Here is a 9,761-nt window from a genome sequence, read left to right as displayed (position 1 = left end):
GAGGCCCAAGCTTTCTGGGCCCCACCCGCTGCAAATTGCAGTCCGCAGTCGCCCCGGAAAATGGCGCGTTCATAGAAGCGCCATCTTCTGGCGCTGTACCCAACTCATCCAGGGCCCTGGTGCGGTGGCTCACTGGGTAATAAAGGGGTTAAGGCCAGCTTGGCATTATCAGCTGGCCCTAAGCCCGAAATTCATGGGGTCACGCCAATATTAGACATGACCACCATGAATTTCTAGTAAAGTATTTAAAAAAAACACAAACACCCAGAAAAAAGTCCTTTAATTGAAATAAACACACAATTCTTTATTGTTCTAAATTAAACCATACTTACCATCACGCCCATTCCAGCTGAAGCCAACGATCTCCTGCAATAAAAGAAAAATAATAAAGCAACCTCATCCTTACCTTTCCATGGCTCCCACGACGGCTCCAGCTCTGCTACATCGAGATGACAGGCTGGACCGCAGCAGAACGCTGCCATCCAGCCTGTCATCCCGCAGACACTGAGAAGCGCAGGCATACTTCCACTCCTCAGTGTCTGGCTGTGACGGCATCCAGATGAGCCGACAATGAACTCGGCTCACCTCATGTACGTCACTGACAGCGTGGGAGAATTCTCCTGCACTCAGCGCTTCAGCGTGAGAATTTTCCCACGCTGTCAGTGACGTGCATGAGGTGAGGTCATGTCCAATGAACTCGGCGCACCTCATGCACGTCACTGACAGCGTGGGAAAATTCTCACGCTGAAGCGCTGAGTGCAGGAGAATTTTCCCACGCTGTCAGTGACGTGCATGAGGTGAGCTGAGTTCATTGGACATGACCTCGGCTCATCTGGATGCCGTCACAGCGAGACACTGAGGAGCGCAAGCATGCCTGCGCTTCTCAGTGTCTGCGGGATGACAGGATGGATGGCAGCGTTCTGCTGCGGTCCAGCCTGTCATCTCGATGTAGCAGAGCTGAAGCTGTCCTGGGAACCATGGAAAGGTAAGGATGAGGTTGGTTTATTATTTTACTTTTATTGCAGGAGATCGTTGGCTTCAGCTGGAATGGGCGTGACTGTAAGTATGGTTTAATTTAGAACAATAAAGAATTGTGTCTTTATTTCAATTAAAGGACTTTTTTCTGGGTGTTTGTGTTTTTTTTAAATACTTTACTAGAAATTCATGGTGGTCATGTCTAATATTGGCGTGACCCCATGAATTTCGGGCTTAGGGCCAGCTGATAATGCCAAGCTGGCCTTAACCCCTTTATTACCCAGTGAGCCACCGCACCAGGGCCCTGGATGAGTTGGGTACAGCGCCAGAAGATGGCGCTTCTATGAACGCGCCATTTTCCGGGGCGGCTGCGGACTGCAATTTGCAGCGGGTGGGGCCCAGAAAGCTTGGGCCTCCCTGCGCTGCGGATTCCAGCCCCCAGCTGCCTTGTTGTACCTGGCTGGACACAAAAATAGGGCTAAGCTCCACGTATTTTTTTTTTTAATTATTTCATGAAATTCATGGAATAATTAAGAAAAAAAGGGCTTCCCTATATTGTTGTGTCCGGCTAGGTACAAATAGGCAGCTGGTGGTTGGGGGCAGCCCGTTCCTGCCTGCTGTACCTGACTGGACACAAATATAGGGCGAAGCCCCACATAATTTTTTTTTAATTATTTCATGAATTTCCTGAAATAATTAAAAAAAAATTGACGTGGGGCTTTGCACTATATTTGGGTCCAGCCAGGTACAGCAGGCAGGAACGGGCTGCCCCCAACCACCAGCTGCCTATTTGTACCTGGTTGGACACAACAATATAGGGAAGCCCTTTTTTTCTTAATTATTCCATGAATTTCATGAAATAATTAAAAAAAAAAAAACGTGGAGCTTCTCCCTATTTTTGTGTCCAGCCAGGTACAACTAGGCAGCTGGGGGATGGAATCTGCAGCGCAGGGAGGCCCAAGCTTTCTGCCCCCCGCTGAAAATTGCAGTCCGCAGCCGCCCCGGGAAATGGCGCGTTCATAGAAGCTGGATGCTGTACCTGGCTGGCATACAAAAATATGGCGAAGCCCACGTCAAAAGTTTTGGGAAAAATTAATTAAAAAATAAATAATAATTTAAGGACTGCATCTTTATTAACTCCTCAAATGTCATTTAGTGTTAAAATAATGGATTTATTTTAAAAAAAAATGGCGTGGGATCCCCCATAATTTTAGTCTCTAGCGGAGGTTAAGCAGACGGCTGGGGCAGATGTTTGAAGCCTGGGAAGGGGGTAAAACCCACGGAGCTTCCCAGGCTACTAATATCAGCCCCCAGCTGAATACCTAGCCTTTACTAGCTATTAAAATGGGGGACCCCCCCCAAAAAAATGACGTGGGGTCCCCCCTATTTTAATAGCTAGCAAAGGCTAGGCAGACAGCTGGGGGCTGATATTAATAGCCCAGGAAGGGTGCCATGAATATTGGCCCCCTCCCAGGCTAGAAACACCAGTCGTCAGCCGCCCCAGAAATGGCGCATCCATAGGATGCGCCAACTCTGGCACTTAGCCTCGCTCTTCCACGCTGCCCTGGTGCGGTGGCAGGGGGTAATAGTGGTGGGGTTCATGTCAGCGCCAGCTGCCATGAAGCCCAGGTTAGTAATGATGGGCGTCTATAAGACACCCCCATTACTAACCTACAAAGTGTTAAAAAGAAAAAACACACTACACCCAGAAAAAAATAATTTATTTGAAATAAAACACACAATTTTATTTAATTCTTAGTTTACTAAAAATAATAGTTACCTGTCCGCGTTCCTGCGCTGATCTCCCATGCACAGCTGTCACATCTGGAGATGGTGACAGCTGTGCATGGCTGCTGTAAGCTCACGCTGCCGGGAACACGTCCGCTCCCGGCAGCGGGAGCCACTGACTGAGGTCACCGGAGTGCATTCAGGCAGCGCAGCTCCGGAGACCTCCTTTACGGCACTGCTGTACCGTGGGAATTTCTCACGATACAGCAGGGCCGTAAAGGAGCTAACCGGAGCAGCGCTGCCTGAACTCCGGTGAACCCTTACGGCCCCGTCATTCTAGCGGCGGCAGCGGTTCAGAGCGGTCACATTCTATGTGGCTGCTCTGAACTGGAGATCTTCGTGGGACACTCGTGGACTGCTACGGAGGGGTAAGGATAAGGTTGTGGTTTATTATTTTATATTTTATTACAGGAGATCGATGGCTTCGGGGAATTAGGTGTCTAGGTGAGTATAGGTGTAGTTTTTTATTTTTTACTTTATTTTAGGTGGCGATCGGCGGGGACAGGTAATGTATGAACTAATTTCTTTTAGGTAACCACTGGCCACCAATGACATGTATTTAACATTTATTGGGGACACAGTAGGGCAATTTAAATAGCAGGATCAGTCTGATGGGAACTACTGCTCCCATCGAGCTGATCCTGCTGGCAGGAGTGGACGGGGGACAGACATAGGCCGATGGGAGTAGTAGTGTCACATCGGCCTATGTCTGCCTGCACGCACACACCCGCACACACACCGCACACACCCGCACACATCGCACAGACACCGCACACACCCGCACACATCGCACAGACACCGCGCACACCCGCACAAACATCGCGCACACACCCCGCACACACACTAATCATGACGGTCTGATCGTCTGGGAGGTGAGGCTGACCTGTGCGGCCGTGGGAAAGTTCATGTGAGTTCATGCAGTCAAGCATGAACTCACATGAACCCTCTGAGGGCACCGCGGCTACTTCAAATGAACAGCTGATCGGCATCAGCTGATACCTCAGCTGTTCATTTGAAATAACCGGCGGGAAAGCGCAGCACAGAACGGGAAAGCCGGCGGTGAAGTCTTTTCACTGCCGGCTTCCCCGCCCGGGTCCTTCGCTCCCCGCTCCTTGGAGCTGCGCTCCCCGCCCGGTCCTAACTTACGATCGGGATGGGAGGTGGCGAGGGGAGCGGAGGATCGGGGTGGGAGGCTGCGGGGAAGCAGTATGGGGCTGTGTGATTGTTTAAAAGCCGGCGGCTTTATACCGCCCGCCGGCTTTTAAACAATCAGGAGAATTCTCCCCCGCTGGGATGGCATTCTGATGACAGGCTGGATCGTGCTGCCATCCAACTTGTCATCCTTCACAGACACTGCAGAGCGCAGGCATTATGGGAACTTCCGATTCCGGTATCCGATATTGTAAAAGTATCGGAATTAAGTATCGGAATTCCGATACCGCGAATATCGGCCGATACCCGATATTACAGTATCGGAATGCTCAACACTAGTTATGAGGCTTTGTAAGTTGTCCCGGTAGCGAGGATCTAGGAGGGTGGACACCCAATAATCAGCCGTGTTGAGAATGTGGGCGATGCGGCGGTCATTTCTCAGGCACTGCAGCATGAAATCAACCATGTGCTGCAGACTGCCAACTGGCCAAGAAACGCTGTCCCCTGCTTGAGGCGTGATCTCTGCCTGCTCTGCATCACCCCACCCTCGCTCTAGATACTGACTACTAGAGCATTGTGTACCTCCCTCCTCTGGACAGATGTCTTCCTCATCCATTGACTCCTCCTCATCCTCCTCACAAAGTGTCCCCTGCCTAGGTCTTTGTGAGGAACCACGTTGCGCAGACTGTAGAGAATCAGATGGCATTTGTGACTCCTCATCCTCCACTTCCAAAACCTTGTCCCTTAGTGCTTGCAGTGTTTTTTCAAGCAGGCAGATAAGGGGGATAGTCATGCTGACTAGTGCATCATCTGCACTCGCCATCCTTTTGGAATAATCGAAGGCATGCAAAACGTGGCAAATGTCCTTCAAAGAGGCCCACTCAGTGGTGGTGAAGTGTGAACGGCGCGCACTGCGACTTTTTTGCGCCTGCTGCAGCTGGTACTCCATTACTGCTGCCTGCTGCTCACACAACCTCTCCAACATATGTAACGTTGAATTCCACCTGGTGGGTAGGTCACATATGATGCGATGTTCCGTAAGACGTAATCGGCGCTGCAGAGCTGCAATGCCTGATCTTGCGTTGCTGGAACGCCGCAAGTGAGCGCACTCTATGCGGACCTTGTGAAGCAGTGCATCAAGATCCGGATAGTCCCTCAAAAAACTCTGCACAACCAAGTTGAGCACATGTGCCAGACATGGGATGTGAGTGAAGTTGCCTAGGCCCAGAGCTGCCACCAGATTTCGGCCATTGTCACACACTACCATGCCTGGCTGGAGATTCGCTGGCACAAACCACACGTCGCTCTACTGCTTGATGGCATTCCAGAGCTCCTGTGCTGTGTGGCTTCGATTCCCCAAAGAAATTAATTTTAATACGGCCTGTTGACGTTTGGCCACAGCTGTGCTCATATCGGTCATCATAACAGGTAACCGTTCACGGGTCGATGTGGAGGTAGACCGTGACGGCTCCTGCAGCGCTGATTCAGAGGAACTGGAGTATGAGGAGGAGTCAATGTGTACAGACTGGATTCCTGCAGTCCTTGGAGTTGGCAGAACACGTACAGCGCCACTCTCAAGATCTGTACCCGGCTCCACAACATTTACCCAATGGGCAGTGAGGGAAAGGTATCGTCCCTGTCCATGCTTACTGGTCCACGCATCGGTGGTCAGGTGGACCTTGCTACTGACGGCGTTTTGTAGCGCATGTTTAATTTTTCCCTCCACATGATGTTGCAGGGCAGGGACGGCTTGCCTGCTGAAATAAAAGCGGCTGGGCACGTTGTATTGTGGGACTGCCAATGCCATAAAGTTACGGAAGGTGTCAGTCTCCACCAGCCTGAATGATAGCATTTCAAGGGCCAGTAGTTTAGCAATGCCAGCATTCAGAGCCTGTGCTCGGGGGTGGTTTGCCGAGTATGGGCGCCTTTTCTCCCATGCCTGTGCTAACGATGGCTGTAGACTGGCCTGGGAGTGTGAGGATGACAGGGAAAGTGGTGCTGTGGGTGGAATTACACTGTGTCTCTGTACAACAGTGCCAGAGATTCTTCCATGGCGATCCTGTGAGGAAGCCGAACCAGCTGTGTGTGAGCTGGAGGAAGAGGCTACAACACGAGCTGAAGAGGTATTAGGTGGCACTGTAGGTTGGCCTAGGTCTTCAGTGTGTTTTTGTAACTCCACCACGTGCTTGGTCCGCACATGTTTCCACATATTTGTGGTATTGAGGTTACTGACACTTTTCCCTCTTTTCACCTTCTGATTACACTGCTTGCATTTGACAAAGCAAATGTCATCTGCAACTGTGTCAAAAAAGGACCAGGCACTGCAAGTCTTGGGAGCGTCCGCTTTGGATTTTGGAAGAGCCATGCTCCTAATGGGTGCCTAAGTGGAGGCTACAGGCAACCAAGTCTGCCCCCTCCCTATCCCTCCTTTTTGGGCTGTTTGGGGAATCTCTTCCTCAGAGCTGCTCCCACCACCTTCCTGTCCCTCACACCATGATGGGTCAAGGACCTCATCATCTACACCACCCTCTTCAAACAACTGCTTCTCCTGGGTAGTCTCGACAGCACAGTACGCACCAGAAAGAGGCACCTGAGTCTCATCATCAGATGCATACTGAGGTGTGCTGCTGACCATAGGCACTGGCCCACCCGCCTCTTCAGATTCAGAGAGACAAAACGGTTGCGCATCACTGCATACTACCTCTTCTTCAAATTCTCGAATTCTGCTTGGCTGGCCCCCTCTTTCCAAGCCAAGAGATTCAGAGAACAGAAGTAGAGATGGCTCCTGTCCAGGGCTCTCTGACTGCCTGGGCAATTTGGCAGGTGGTGAAGAGACAGATGGGTGCTCTTCAGTGCTCTGGACCTGAGGGGATCTGGAACTAATTGAAGTCGATGCGTTAGCTGCCATCCATCCGACAACGGCTTCAATTTGGTCCTCTCGCAGTAGTGGGGTACGGCTAGCTCCTACAAAGCTGCGCATAAAGGACTGTTCCCTGGTAAAACTGGGGGATGCTGAGTCACTGGTGCCCGCAGCAGGCACAGAATCCCCACGTCCTCTCCCTGCAGGCACAGAATCCTCACGTCCTCTCCCTGCAGAAACTCCACGACCACGACCACTCCCTGCCTACTTCATCTTGGTAGTCTGATAAAGATAGGCAGAAAAGTACTAAGGCCTTAGTAAGCTTATTCCTGAACAGCTGCTAACATGTATAAGAAACACTAATTTTATAAAGTATGGACTAGACTTTAATATGAGCTAATGTGGCCTACACAACTGTAAAGTGGAGTGTTTGGTGAACTTTATTTAGTTTTTTTTGTCACAAAAAGACACTGGATGTGCCCAAAGATGTAATACCGATAGTATCACAAACTTTTTGTAGCTATTACAATGTAGGAAGGTAACCTACAATGCAATAGATGAGGCTACAAAAAATAGGCTAATACTAATCTGGCTAGGGCTGCAGGGCGCAATGCTGCAGAAAGGCTCCTCTAACTACTCCTATATAGTGTGTTTGGAACCAATTTAGCTGAATACGGATGGAACCACCACACTAATAGGAGATATCAGGAAAAATTATGAATTGTCAAAAAAGGACAATGTATGAGGCAGTGACACACACTGAGTGCACTACAACCAGACGTGGCTGAAGCACACACTGCAGGGTGAGCTGCACTCACACACACACACAGACCTTGCAGACAGCCGTGAACAGCGCAGAGAACTGTGCACTAGCGCTGCATGGCACAGCGATTTATAAAGTAGCTTGGGTAAAGCAGAATAGACCAAATAGGTAGCTAAAACTGTCCCTCAGAACAGCAGTGTCCTATGCCTAACTGAATTCACAGCAGAGTGAGCTCAAAATGGCGGCGGCGGCTTTTATAGTGCATCATGACATCATTTCAGCAGCCAATCACAGCCATGCCATTAGTTAAGATGCCTACATGCCTAACAGGATGTGCCCACACTTCTTAGGATCCTCATTGGCTGAATAAAATGAAACTGGCTCATTGCATTATGGGAACTTCCGATTCCGGTATACGATATTGTAAAAGTATCGGAATTAAGTATTGGAATTCCGATACCGCGAATATCGGCCGATACCCGATATTTCAGTATCGGAATGCTCAACACTAATTATAACCCCAGCCCCTGAGGAAGCCAGTCATCGAATGGACATAGAGAGTACTACTAAGAAGTTGTACCGATGGACCTCAGCCAGTGAGGTCCTCACAAATCAACTGGGAGCTTAGAGTAGCTCTCAGGGGCCGTAGTGACACAGGGGATGATGGGCCTTCCCATAATGGTTTGCTGGACTGTTGTGGCTTGTAACAAAAGTTATGTACTGCTACATGTAACCAGAAAGTTCCTGACTGCTTCTTCTGCATTATGCATTCATACGCTGCATTCAATCACGCAGTTAAATCTGCATGTGTTCATTGAACAATGCGGATTTACCACATCTAATACATTCTATTGTGGAAATTTCTGTTTGCGGAGACTAGTGTCTCCACAACAGAAATTAACATGCTGTGGCTCGTAAACCCGCACCACCGGTGAGTTTATGCAACGTCAAATAGAAGCACCTTGGGCATGGGATTTCTATAAATCCCATCTACTGTGCTTGTAATGTGGAATGTAGCGTTTTATACGCAGCGCAGGTGAGCTGCATCCAAAACTCTGCTATTCCTGATCGTGGGCACGTACCCTTGGACATTGTTCTTCCTCATTCATCTCCACATCATCTGGTCCAGGCTTGCAGAGTCAGGAGATATGAGTTCTCTATATATATATATATTTTTTTTTTTCCTTTTGAGGTTGGGGGGTCCACTTATAGCTATTGTTGTTATGGACGTGACTTACCTAACATTGCGCAGTGAATCTGTTTTCACTATAGTGACTGATATTTCTTGTTGATAAAACTGTGATATTTTTTTCACTTTAAACTTTTTTTTAAACAACACTGATTAGTGTGATCATACAACATACAAACCTCTGATTGCTCCGGTGATGCACTGTACTACTGTAGTGCCGTGTATTATCCCTGCCTGTCAGTGTAATACTAACGACTCCATACATATGAGATAAGTGTTGCCTAAATGGTCATTTGGCAGATGGCTTTCTCTCCCAACTCTACCATACACACAAATATTCCAGCTTTCCTGTGGTTTGTATGAGAGCGTCGCCTCCAGACTCCTCTAGTCGAGGATTATCTACAGGAAAAACAAATGGATTAGCCTCTGAAATTCAGGATGCCAGATCCTTCCCTGCCCTGACATCATCTGTCCGTAGGCCCCGAATACATTGTATAGTCGACTAAACCCCACTGAAATCAGTGCTTTAATGTAACTTTAGTCTAATGTGTATGGGGGTGTTAAAAGGTAACTTATTACTATCGAGTACTTGGGTGAGGAGGGGAATTGAGCCGAACATTGTCAAACCTTCTTAGATGCCATGTTTCCTTTTGACAGCAGCAAGTGGTTAAACTGCCAGGGTTTCTGTTGCAGACGCACCTGTGCCATCTCTGCAGTGTACATCTATGTTCTGGTGCCCTAAAGAGTTATTTTTTTTTTAAAAACAAATGTTTAACCTCTTAAGAAATAACAATGGGCCTAATACGTTTTGCAAGTTTCTTTCTTTTTACAAGAATTGTTGGTGCCAGTTTTCTTTTGAAACATTTTAATATCTGATTTTTTTCTGGTGTATTTCTTGTAATATAGGAAAGCCTGAGTCCAGAAATAAACCCCATAAAAAACTGTATATGGAGACTTTGGTATCAAGTAATTTCTGTCCGCGGTGTTTGTGCAAACAAAAAAGCTTTTATAAAAGCCTCAAACTTCTGTGTGTG

Source organism: Phyllobates terribilis, unplaced genomic scaffold (genome assembly GCF_046119375.1).
Source record: "Phyllobates terribilis strain yellow unplaced genomic scaffold, ASM4611937v1 Scaffold_36__1_contigs__length_13169755, whole genome shotgun sequence".
Classification (NCBI taxonomy): Eukaryota; Metazoa; Chordata; class Amphibia; order Anura; family Dendrobatidae; genus Phyllobates; species Phyllobates terribilis.
Note: the sequence above shows the minus strand (reverse complement) of the source record.